The sequence below is a fragment of the Halichoerus grypus genome, chromosome 1 (assembly GCF_964656455.1).
Source record: "Halichoerus grypus chromosome 1, mHalGry1.hap1.1, whole genome shotgun sequence".
Lineage (NCBI taxonomy): Eukaryota > Metazoa > Chordata > Mammalia > Carnivora > Phocidae > Halichoerus > Halichoerus grypus.
Window position 1 is genome coordinate 70,229,381 of NC_135712.1, and position 12,718 is coordinate 70,242,098.

The following is a 12,718-nucleotide window of genomic DNA, read 5'->3' on the forward strand; positions in this document are numbered from 1 at the left end:
CATGCGCCCCAACCCCCATAAGCAGTCAACGTGATCTACTCTAGGGTGGTGGTTGCCACCAGGAGCTGCATGTGGGCTGCCCTATCCCTTTCTACTTTTCAGAGATTCTGATCGGCTCTCCCCCTGGGGGAGGCCAGGATCTCCTGGGGGTGTAGGAAGGGGGTAGCTGGAGGAGGGAGGCCATAGAGTAGCACGGTTAAGAGCTTGGACTTTGGAATGAGACAGACCTGTGACTTTGGGCTAGATTATTCAACCTCTCTTGCATCTCATTTTCTTCCCCTGTACATGTGAGTGATAAAACTCACCATCCTTACGAGGATGAAATGACAGCCCAGGATAGAAGTGGCTATTTGCCGACCTTCCTGCAGCTGCTACTGCGGTTAGCTGCTGGGGATCTGGGTCAATCTAGATCTGAATCCAGATCTTGGGTGTCCCCTGAGGCATGTTCCTTGACTCGGCTAAACCCTTTTCAGGCTTCCGCATCTGTAAAACGAGAAACCTGACTCTCAGGGTGTTGTGAACTCTGAGTACACCCAGCACAGAGCCTGGGGCACAGTCAAAGCAGTGTAAATCTTTGCTTTTTTCCCTTCCCCTCTTCTCCGGTGAACAAAGGAAGTGATGTTAGTCTGACATGACCTATTCTTAGGAAACTCACGGTGGCTCCTTTACAATCGCTCTGTTTTCTCTACCCCTGGGGAGAGACCTTGGATTTTATTTTGAGCCTGTCTTTGTAAAGGCTCTAAATTAGAAACAAAATGCTAATTAAACTAGATATATATATATATCTTTCTCCACCAGGCCACTTAGTTCTTTAGGAAGCCATCTTAAGTTACTATTTTTATCTTCCTGCCCATTTTCCCCAGGCAGTTAAGTGAAGGCAGGGGGTTCATAATGGCTCCGGTGGCCAGGTAGTAGAGGGGTGACAGGGGTGGAACAGGGCTTCGATCCACACTCTCAGACTCCAAGTCCTACGCTTTGCCTTTACATAACAAAAAATTAGATTTCTCAAAAAGAATTACATATGTAATTACATAAGCTGAATTACATATGTGAACTAATTTTTTTTAAGAAAAATCCGAACATTACTGGTAAACCTCAAGGTTCTTTGTCAGTCACTTTCCATCAGAACTTGTCCCTTTCCCCACATCCCCAGGGGTAACTACTATTTATGGGTTTGATATGTATGCCCCAGCACTTTAAAAAATAGAGACATTTCCATTCCTTTATTTCTATACAAACCTACACAAAATACATTGTATTGTGTTTTGGGGGGGAGTGTTTTCACAGAGATGGCATCATGTATCACACATGGTTTGGCAACTTGCCTTTTTTTCCCCCCACAGCACATTTTGAGAGTTCTCCCGTTGAAACCCATATATCTGGTTTGCTCCTTTGGTCTGTGGTATTCCACTCAAACGTGCTACGCTTGATCGACCCTTCTTCCTCTGGTGGTAGCCCTCTGCCCCTGCCCCATTTCCCACTGCTTCTGAGGGCTGGAGGCTTTGTGGAGCAGGTCCTGAGCCACCTTTCAGGAAGCCTCCTGGGCTCACACTGGAAAGGCCAGACTCCTGGGGAGTTCACTTTGAAAGCAGGACCACCCGCAGACCCTAACTGTCTGGGTTCGAGATCAAGGACTTCCCCCAGGCCACCTGCTGCAGAAGTAGGAAGGCCGGGCAGAGCCCCAGCAGCTTGCTGCAAACTTGGGCCCAGGCCTCCGCAGCTCTGCTTGCCAACAGGACCTGCTAACAGTGGGAGATAAAAAGAGCAGTACAATAAACACGATAACTGGGCTGTTATTGAGTGAAAGGCAGCAGTAAAAACAAACCAACTGATTACAGTGCAAATACAAAAACAAAGAGAGATTAGATCCTTTTTGACCAGGCCTTGATCTAAATAAGAACTCACCAAGAACAAGGCCTGAGGGGGGTGGCAGGGAGCCCCTCCCCATGGGAGCACTTCCTCTATCCTGCAAGAATTCCTCCTTCCTCCTGGAATCGAGGCTGGGGTCCTGCTGAGCCGTCGTCCTTGTTAGGGCCCGCTGCAGTGAACTCCCAGCCCAGACTTCTTCCAGTTCAGTGGCTACACATTTGAATCACCCAGCAAGATTTAAAACAAATAAGCAAACAATTTCCCAGTGGGTGGGGGTAAATCGTTTGGGGGGTGGGGAGCTGTGAATTCACACTACATTAATTGAGAGTTCTTGCTGATTTCCATGGCCCATTTAAGTGACTCAGCTGGTTGACCAATGGGCTTGCAAATTCATTCATTCAGTAGAGTGGCATCCACTGAGAACTCCTTGTAGCTTTTCTTGCTTTCTAAGAATTTCCAATATATACCATGGTCACTGAAAAAAATCAACGAATCAAATTTCACTGTGATTTATAGCCAAATAACTTATAAAGCAACTTTCTTAAATCCCTTTCAGAACGTTTACAGCAGAAAATACTCAATATGGGCTGCAGGCACATCTGACCCTGTTTGACAGGATACGCTGGGGCTTCCACAAGAGAGTATTTTCAGGGCCTACAGAGAGAACACGGGAGAGAAGGGGGTCCCCACTGTGGGCAGGGGGACAGAAGATGCAGCCCCCTGGCTACAGAAATCCTCCTCTGCGACCTGTAGAGTTCACAGGGCACTTTCACACCGAAGGAAGCTTCCAAGATTCCGAGAGGTAAAGTAACTTGCTCAAGGTCAAATGGCCAGGTCTCAACTCAGGACTTCTGAGCCCAGAAAGAGGCCTCTTTCCAAAATATACTAGGCCCCTCCTCATGGAGTCTGAGACCTCGACTCACGTCTGGAAGATTTAAAGTTGGGGTACTCCCTCCCTTTGCTCCTTTCTTGACTTTCAGCCATGCCCTGCAGGGGCTGACCTGGCAGACCACAAGTTGATCCCACCTGAGCCATGAGTGCCCAAAGGGGGTGGGGGACTGTGAGCCCACAGCCTCCTGACACCCAGGAGAAAGTCTTAATTACCCATCTCCCGGCCACACCCCTGCAAGGCTTCCCAGGACAGGAGAGGTGCCTGCGGGGCAGGAGTCAGGGAAGCCGGGAAAGCTTTCAGACCTTCTGCAAGGGCGAGGAGGCATGCAGTGTGGTTTAGGAACCAGAGCTGCTGATCCCCAGGGCAGCCCAGGTCATACAACCCAGTAGGTCAGCCAGGCAGGTAGCCGTTCCTACAAAGATGGGGGGATTTCCCCACCCCTTGCAGTGAGACACACCTCCCCAGGAGGTCCTTACAGACCCCCCCCTTCAGTGGCAAAGCTACCGTCCCCCTTTTCCTGAACTGGGGAGGGTTGGGGACTCCCTGCGTGGTCAGGGTCTCCTCAAAAGTGCAGCATTGTCTCAGTAGGAGTGAGCTCGGGGAGAGAAAACAGTTGATTGCCTCGTGTGTCATCGACTCTGGCCCGCTCTGCGCTTGCTCACGTGGAGGGTGGGGCCTGGGGAGGTAGCCCCAAATAGCCCTCAGGGTGGCCTGGGCGTTCTGGCCTCCGAGGTCAACATTGCAACTGAGAATCCTGGAGAGGCTCTGCTCTATACCCTCCTTGGCGTGTGTCCCCGGGCGAGGCCAACTGGGCTCAGCTGGGAGGAAGAGAGGGCAAGTTCCCTGTGCACTGGTGAGGGAGTCTGTTCCCCGAGGCAACCTCTCCCGACTCTAAAATTATATGTGGATTAAGAACACTCCATCTGGTAGGAGCAGATGGAATCGGGCAGAAGCATAATCAGGACACTGGGTTTCAGATCTATGGCTCTCCATATATCAAGAAGAAAAATATAAAAGACAAAAAGCCCAGGAGAGAAGTGTATGATGAGGTGTGTGTGTGTGTGCACGCGGTGTTTATGTGCCACATGATGTGGGGAGGGGACACTGACTCAGCGCGTGTGATAGGAAGGTGATTTTGCAAGGAGCGGATTAATCAAAGGAAATGGGAAATTGAAGTCAGAGTAGATGAGGGAACCGAACAGTGGGGCAAACGAGGAGCAGAGAAAGACAGCCATGCCCTCCAGGCTCCCAGAGCACAAAACAGTCTAACAGAAGTCTGCAGAAGGAGAGGAGAGGTCCTGCTGACGTGGGATCCTGGAGGGCCTAAGGGCGACCGTCCCTCCCTGACCCAAGAGTGAAAGCAGCAGGAAGTGCCGAGTCCGTCAGTCCAGAACCGGGCTACGGGCTATGAGCAACACAAAACCTGACCTGCAGGTAAAGGTACTTGAACAAATAGGGGTTTCTTTGTTTCACAGAAGAAAATACCCGAAAGCGGGTGGGTCTGCTGCTCAGTGGTGTTGGGGCTGCGATCTCTGTGGTTCTCTTGGCTTTTCCTGTGGAAATAGTTACTGTGGTTTCAAATATCAGGAACCTTTTCAAAGTAGGGAGAAAGAGAAGGGCACGCAGCCAGGCAACCTGTCCCAGGAGGCTCCTTCCACTCGCGGCGCACGGGCCAGAACCAGTCACGTGGTCACCCCAGCCACAGGCAGGCTGGGGACACAGAGCGCCGGCTTGCCAAGGCCGAGCCGAGGCGGGGGGCTGCTCTCAGGGAAGAAGGGGAAGTAGAGAGCGGGAAGGCAAGCACGCCCCGACCCGACAGCCCGGATGGCAAACGTTTTCGGTAAAGACTAAATTAATATTCCAAAGTTGAGCTGAAAGAGTCTCCAGAAAGCAGCGAGGCCCTGCTTTGAGAAGGGCAATCCAAGACCCTTGAGGCCATCACTTCAGTCCTCACTAACTGTCCCCTTTAATGTCCACAGCGACCGCCTGAGGTCAATGCCCTGGTTTCTCCCACACTGCAGACCGGGAAGGAGAGTGTCCTGCTTTGCACATCACGCTTTGCGGGAGTCCATCTGGTCAAGATAGCCCAGGCTCTCAGGCAGACACTCCTCGGCCTTTTGGTCCTGAGCTGTTTGCTCCGTATAAGAAGCTCTCCTCGGGGAAGCCTGGCTTGGCGGGGAGCCTGCCTCTCCCTCTGCCTGCCGCTCCCCCTGCTTGTGCGCGCTCTCTCTCTCTCTCTCTCTGACAAATAAATAAATAAATAAATAAATAAAATCTTAAAAAAAAAAAAAAAAAAAAGCCGCAGCAGCAGCAGCTATCCTCCTTCACTAAGCTGCTGATCTCCGACCCCTCCCCAGGATCAGAGCGCCAGTAAAGAGGCCCTTGAAGTCAAACAGACCCGCGCGCAGACCCGCAGTCTTCCGCTTGTCCGCACGCGGCGCTGGGCAGCTCCCAGGCCTTGCGAGGCCGTAGGAGTAGATCGATGGTGGGTCGGGGCCCCCAGCGCAGCGCCCGGAAACAGCAGGGGTTTGATAATATCCAAGCCTCGCCGGAGACACAGCGATGGGGAAGTTCAGCCACGCACCACCTCTGCTCTTGCCTGTTGCCCCCACGCTTGCCTGACAAAACCTGACTCTATAATCAGGAGTCCTCTGTTTTGTTTTCCTTTGCTGCTAAGACACCGACTTGGCTTGAAGTCCTCGGTAGTCACTCCAGCGACGCCTCCGCGAGCACCTACCGCGGGCGGGGCCCCCTGCGGCCGGGACGCCCGGCGCTTCCCCCCGGGAGTGTGGGCTCCGGCTGCGGACCGGCCCGCGCAGGCTGGCGGCCCCGAAACAAGGCAGCGCGCAGTGGGACACGTGTCGTGCTCGGTCCAGATGGGGGGCTTCAGACGCGGCCGAGCATCTGGGCACGCTGCCGTCTTACGTCCTTCCCTAAGGAACAGTTCTCCAGGGCGGCCGTGGGAAAGGGGCCACCAGAACGGCTATGTAACTTGCAGCGCCCCTTGTAAAAAAACAAAAAAAATCTTAAGGGTTTTGGCAACAGCAGAGCCTTAAAGCAAGTGTGGGGCCATTTTGAGCACAGGGCCCTTTGTGACGGTACCGGTCACATGCCCATGCGGCCGGCCCTGGGTGCCACCATTCCATGACCCCCGTGCCGGCCCGTCAGATCCCCCAGAGACAGCAGCTGCTGCCTCTGGGAGAGCTGGGCACAGGGCAGACCCTGTGGGAGATGGGCCCGCAGGCCTCCTCCGAGCTAGTGGCGGTGTGTCACGGCTCCTCACTTCTGCCTGAGGAGACTCGTTTCTGTCTGATGAGAGTCACTGGGGGTGACGAAGGGTTTCCCCGAGCTGAAATGGACAGCAATTTCCCCACCGTGAGAAAGAGCCGCCCTGCAACTGTCTCAGGGTGGTTGACAATGGCCTGTCCCTCGCTGTGTCTTCCGCCTCACCACGAACCACCAGCAGAAGGTTCAGGAGCCAAGAAAAGGGATGGGAGCCCCTGACGCTAGCAATCCCAAATAAAGGAAGTTCCAGAGACACTCTGTTCTCGGAGACAGATGCCACGGACAGAAACTGAAATAGGGCATGTAATAAGCTATACGGTACACATTAATATTTATTTGGTGCCACAGCATAAAAGTGAGATATCAAGTGGTGTCCTTGGGCTGGCTGGGCCCTACAGAGGTAAACTAGGCCATCCTTCTGCCTCCAGCTATTTCAGGGCAAAAACAGGAGGTTCTGTGATGCTCCACATCACTAGGGCATCAGTCACCCGGGAGATGCTTTCACCTTTAGAGGGCTGCTTTGCTGCCCACTTATGACCTATTCTGACCCTCCTCAGAGTCCAAGAACAGATCCCTGTCAATGCCCCAGCTGGGCTGAGGACCTCTATCTCCGTGCACTGCCTTTGGGAGCAGCTCTGACGGTGGGCTTCCCAGCCCCACTCTTTTTGCTTCAGCTCCAGACGCCAGGCCAGAAGGACATAAGGCTAGGCATGGAGTCTCCTGGCTGTGAGGCCAGAAGTAAGGAAACCAGAAGTGTGTCATGGTTAACTGTGCTGCACTTGCCAGGTCAGGCCTGAAATCAGTCCTTTAGAGCCCTGAGTTACAGAAAGGATTATAAACCCTCCTCTGCATGAGGACTTCCTGAATGCCCCTCCTTCGAAATGAGTTTGGGGCATGCAGCCAGGTCCCTCCAGTGGCATCCTGAGTGATGGGTCACAGCCAAGATAGGTCTCCCGGTGGGTCCTTAAGCTCCAGGGAAGCTGGGGCTTTGTAATGAGCCTCTGTGTATCCCCTTTGTGCTGAGCCCAGGAATCAGCATCTGGCACTCAGAGGGTAGAGGCAGAATTTCAGCTTGGCCGGTCCTCTTTAAAAATGATATTTTTGGGCTACTATCAAAAAACTGGAGAATAACACGTGCCAGGATTTGGAGAGAAATTGGAACGCTTGCACACTGTTGGTGGAAAGTAAAATGGTGCAGCCACCGTGGAGAACAGTATGGTGGTTCCTCAGAACGTTAAAATTACCATATGATCCAGCAATTCCACTTCTGGGTATGTATCCAAAAGAACTGAAACTAGCGTCTTGTTTTTTGGTTTTTGTTTTTTAAGATTTTATTTATTTACTTGAGAGAGAGAAGGAGAGAACGAGAGAGATAGCACAAGCAGGGGGAGCAGCAGAGGGAGAGGGAGAAGCAGGCTCCCCACTGAGCAGGGAGCTCAACATGGGGCTCGATCCCAGGACCCCGGGATCATGACCTGAGCTGAAGGCAGACGCCCAACTGACTGAGCCACCCAGGCGCCCTGAAACTAGCATCTTTTTTTTTTTTTTTAAAGATTTTATTTATTTATTTGACAGAGAGAGACATACCAAGAGAAGGAACACAAGCAGGGGGAGTGGGAGAGGGAGAAGCAGGCTTCCCGCGGAGCAGGGAGCCCAATGTGGGGCTCGATCCCAGGACCCTGAGATCATGACCCGAGTTGAAGGCAGATGCTTAACGACTGAGCCACCCAGGCGCCCCTGAAACTAGCATCTTAAAGAGATATGCGTATATGTTCACAGCAGTAATATTCACAATAGCCAAAAGGTGAAAGCAACTCAAATATCCATTTACGGACAAATGAATAAACCAAATGTGGCATACACATACAACGGAATATTATTCAGCCTTAAAAAGGAAGGAAATTAAAAACTAATGATGTAGTATATGGTGATTAACATAATAAAATAAAATTAATTTAAAAAAGGGAAGGAAATTATATTATATATAGCTACCCTATAACAAAGATGAACCTGGAGGACATTATGCTAAGTGAAATACACCAGTCACGAAAGGGCAAATACTATATGAGTCCATTTATATGAGGGTACCTGGAATAGTCAAATTCATAGACAGAGAGTAGAACGGTGGTTGTCAGTATTCTTGTTCAATGGGCACGGGGTTTCAGTTTTGCAAGAAGAAAGTGTTCTAGAGACCGGTCACACAACAATGTGAACATACTTAATGCTACTGAACTAAACAAACAATCTTAAAATTTATATGGAACCACAAAAGACCTTGAATAGCCAAAGTAATCTTGAAAAAGAAAAACAAAACTGAAGGTATCACAATTCCAGATTTCAAGTTATATGACAAGGCGGTAGTAATTAAAACAGTATAGTAGTGGCATAAAAATAGACATATATAGATCAATAAAATAGAACAGAAAACTAGAATTAAACCCACAATTATATAGTCAGTTAATCTTCAACAAAGGAGGAATGAATACCCAGTGGGAAAAAGACAGTCTCTTCAACAAATGGTGTTGGGAAAACTGGACAGCCATGTGCAAAAAAATGAAACTGGACCATTTTCTTCCACCATACACAAAAATAAACTCAAAATGGATTAAAAATCTAAATGTGAAATCTGAAACCATAAAAATCCTTGAAGAGCGCACAAGCAGTAATTTCTCTGGTATCGGTTGTAGCAACATTTTTCTAGATATGTCTCCTGAGGCAAGGGAAATAAAAGCAAAAATAGGGGCGCCTGGGTGTCTCAGTCGGTTAAGTGTCTGCCTACAGCTCAGGTCATGGTCTCAGGGTCCGGGGATTGAGCCCCGTGTTGGGCTCTCTCAGCTGGGAGTCTGCTTCTCCCTCACTCTCCCTCTGTGCCCTCTCTCTCTCTCTCAAATAAATAAATAAATAATCTAAAAATAAAATAAAAGCAAAAATAAACTATTGGGACTACATCAAAATAAAAAAGTTTCTGCACTGCAAAGGAAACACTCAGCAAAACTAAAAGACAATGTATGGAATGGGAGAAGATATTTGCAAATGACATTTCTTTTCTTTTTTTTTTACAGATTGATTGATTTATTTTAGAGAAAGAAAGAGAGAAAGCACAAATGGGGAGAGGGGCACAGGGAGAGAGAGAGAGAGAAAAAAAATCCTCAAGCAGACTCCCCACTGAGTGAGGAGCCCAAAGCAGGGCTTGACAGGGGGCTTGATCCCAGGATCCCAAGATCATGACCTGAGACAAAACCAAGAGTCAGCTGCTTAACTGACTGAGACATGCAGGTCTGGCAAATGACATTTCTGAAAAAGGGTTAGGATCCAAAATATATAAAGAACTGATACAACTCAACACCCAAGAAACAAATAATCCAATTTAAAAATGGGCAGAAGACATGAACACACATTTCTCCAAAAAAGACACACAGATGGCCAACAGACACATGAAAAGATGCTCATCATCACTCATCATCAGGGAAATGCAAATCAAAATTATCTATGGGATATCACCTCACACCTGTCAGAATGGCTAAAATAAAAAACACAAGAAACAACAGGAGTTGGTGAGGATGTGGAGAAAAAGGAACTCTTGTGCACTGTTGGTGGGAACGCAAACTAGCACAACCGCTGTGGAAAACAGTATGGAGGTTCCTCAAAAAGTTAAAAATAGAACTACCCTGTGATCTAGGAATAGCACTGCTGGGTATTTACCCCCCAAATAGGAAAACACCAATTCACCCCTACGTTTATAGCGGCATTAATCACAATAGCCAAGATATGGAAGCAGCCCCAGTGTCCATCGAATGAAGAATGGATAAAGAAGATGTGGTATATAAATACAATGGCATATTTTTCAACCACAAAAAAGAATGAAATCTTGCCATTTGCAACAACATGGATGGAGCTAGAAAGGATAATGCCTAGGGAAATAAGTCAGTCAGAGAAAGACAAATACCGTATGATCTCACTCATGTGTGAAGTTTAAGAAACAAAACAAGCGAGCATAGGGGGAAAAAAAGGGAGAGACAAACCAAGAAACAAACTCGTAACTATAGAAAACAAACTGATGGTTACCAGAGGGAACGTGGGGTGGGGGGGGATGGAGGAAACAGGATGGGGACTAAAGAGTACATTTATCATGGTGAAAAAATAAAATAAACATAACAACAACAAAAAACCACTACTGAACTCTACCCTTAGAAGTGGTTAAGATGATAAATTTTATGTTGTGTGTATTTTATCACTATTAAAAGTATTTGCCATTATTAAAAATAAAAATCTTAACAACATTTTGTTGTTTTTCTGCATAGTAAGGAAATATTAAAATTCTTGAACTTATAGAAAAGTCTAAAGAGGCAAAGATGTAATATATCCCATATATTACATGAAAAAACTCAGAATGAAATAAAAATTACCATAACCCCACTACCCAGAGGCAACTGCTACTAATAACATGATATACTTCCTTCTGGATGTTGAGTATATACGTGTGTATACATCTGTCCATCTATAGTTTATATCATTCAATAGGTATAATTATATATGCTACCTTTTCACTTAATGCATTATAAGTAGTTCCAAAATCTCCTATAACATGATTTTTAATGGCTTCCTGATATTCACTCATATGGACATAACAAAGTTTAAGCAATACTGCGATAAACATCCTTAGGCATATACTGTTGTCCATATTTCCGGTCATTTCCGTAGAATCATCTCCCAGAGGTGCAGTTACTGAGTTCAAGACCAGATGGCAGTGCCCACTCCCTGGGCCTCCGTGGACAGCCTTGTGTGGGCTCGCCCGGTGCTCCACGCTGTCCTTCCAGGGCTCCTAAGACCCGAGACTTTCTCTCCCTGCACTTCTGCTAGATTTGACTCCTGCAGGCGCTGGGGAACTAGATGTTCTGGGATTTCAGCGAAGTAAAGCAGGACCTCTGTGTCTCTATGGGCTAACTTTGCAGGTTCAGATGACTTCTGACAAAAAGTCCAGAATCTGTTGTGGGAAGGGACTTAGAGATGGCCTCATCCAACCCTGTCATGTTACAGAGTAGGAAAATTAGGCACACAAGGAGGATAATATTCCCTTTGCTTGATGGACAAACTGAGTTAAAACTGAACTTGGTCTATTGCCCAGGGGAGTTTTGGGGTCACAGCAGAGAGTAAATTCTCCAATTCACGGCACCAAGTGCCAGGTTGCCCAACAGCTGCGGGGTCAGCTGGGGCCATCTTTTGACAGCCTGAGTGACAACCGCCTTATGACCGCTCAGGAGGAGCGAGTAAAACTCTCTCCAGGACAGCGGCTCAGACCCTTCTACAGTCAACTCAGAAACCCAGGTCTCAGATTTACTTTTTTTTTTTTTTTAAGATTTTATTTATTTATTTGACAGAGAGAGAGACAGCGAGAGACGGAACACAAGCAGGGGGAGTGGGAGAGGGAGAAGCAGGCTTCCCGCTGAGCAGGGAGCCAGATGCGGGGCTCGATTCCAGGAACCTGGGATCATGACCTGAGCCGAAGGCAGACGCTTAACGACTGAGCCACACAGGCGCCCACAGGTCTCAGATTTATAACACAGGAAGCCCTTCCATGGGCAGGCATGTGGGTGCGTGGTCTGCACTTGGCCAGGGAGAGGCAGACAGGACCCAGGCTTGCCTGCGAGAGACATGGAGTGGGGAAGGAGAGGGACAGGAGGCCACCTTCACTGAGCGCCTGCTGTGCACCAGGCCCTGTGCTGGGCACCCACCTTATTTCCCCAGTCCTCAGTACCTCCCTAGGAGGTAGGCATTAGCCCCCTTTTGCAGATGAGGCTCGGCAAAGCTAAAGAACTTGACCAAGGGCGCCTGGGTGGCTCAGTTGGTTAAGCAACTGCCTTCGGCTCAGGTCATGATCCTGGAGTCCCTGGATCGAGTCCCGCATCGGGCTCCCTGCTCAGCAGGGAGTCTGCTCCTCCCTCTGACCCTCCCCCCTCTCATGTGCTCTCTCTCATTCTCTCTCTCTCAAATAAATAAATAAAATCTTTAAAAAAAAAAAAAATTTAAAGAACTTGACCAAGGGTCAAGCTGATAGCAAATGCAGTCAGGATTCCAGCCCAGGTTGACCATCCAAGAGCTGCAGTGTTCTTTCTTTTTTTCCCGTAGGCTTGTTTATTTATTTTATTTATTTTTATTTTTAAGATTACAATAATTTTTTATTGAAATATAGTTGACACACAATAATACCTTTGTTTCAGGTGCACAACATAGTCATCGGACAACCGTCTGCATTATGCTCTGCTCACCACAGTGTAGCCCCCTCCTGCCCCTGTACGACGCCGTCAGAAAACCCGGAGTGTATTCCATATGCTGGACCTTTCATCCTCGTGAGATATTCATTCCGTAACGGCTGCAGTGTTCGTACCACACCACTGAACCCACTGCAGCGTATAACAGAGAGACACACGATCACGCACACGTCTGGAAACTGGTTTCATATCACAGCAAAAGGGCAAGTGAGAGGAACTCAGTCGAGTACGTCAAGAGGTAGCAGTGTGGTCTCTTCTAGTTCCAAGCTCCGGGAATCACAGAGTTCTGGTAGTAGAGGGACCAGCCTCTAGCATCCAAGGGCCCCGAAGACGACCGCAAGAAAGAGGCAGCCAGTCGGGAAGGACAAAGCATGGTGCTGGTGGCCGGGGACCTCGGGGCCAC

The 12,718-nt window shown here is 48.6% G+C and overlaps 1 protein-coding gene across 1 annotated transcript in view; it reads right to left on the reverse strand.

Moving 5' to 3' along the window:
- Positions 1 to 1,201: 1,201 nt before the first annotated feature.
- Positions 1,202 to 12,718, reverse strand: part of ZDHHC19 (zDHHC palmitoyltransferase 19) — a 39,270-nt gene continuing 27,753 nt past the window's right edge. Inside the window, exon 2 of the transcript XR_013445792.1 lies at positions 1,202 to 2,344. The gene's annotated coding sequence lies outside the window, so the exon portion shown is untranslated. The remainder of the gene's footprint in view (positions 2,345 to 12,718) is intronic.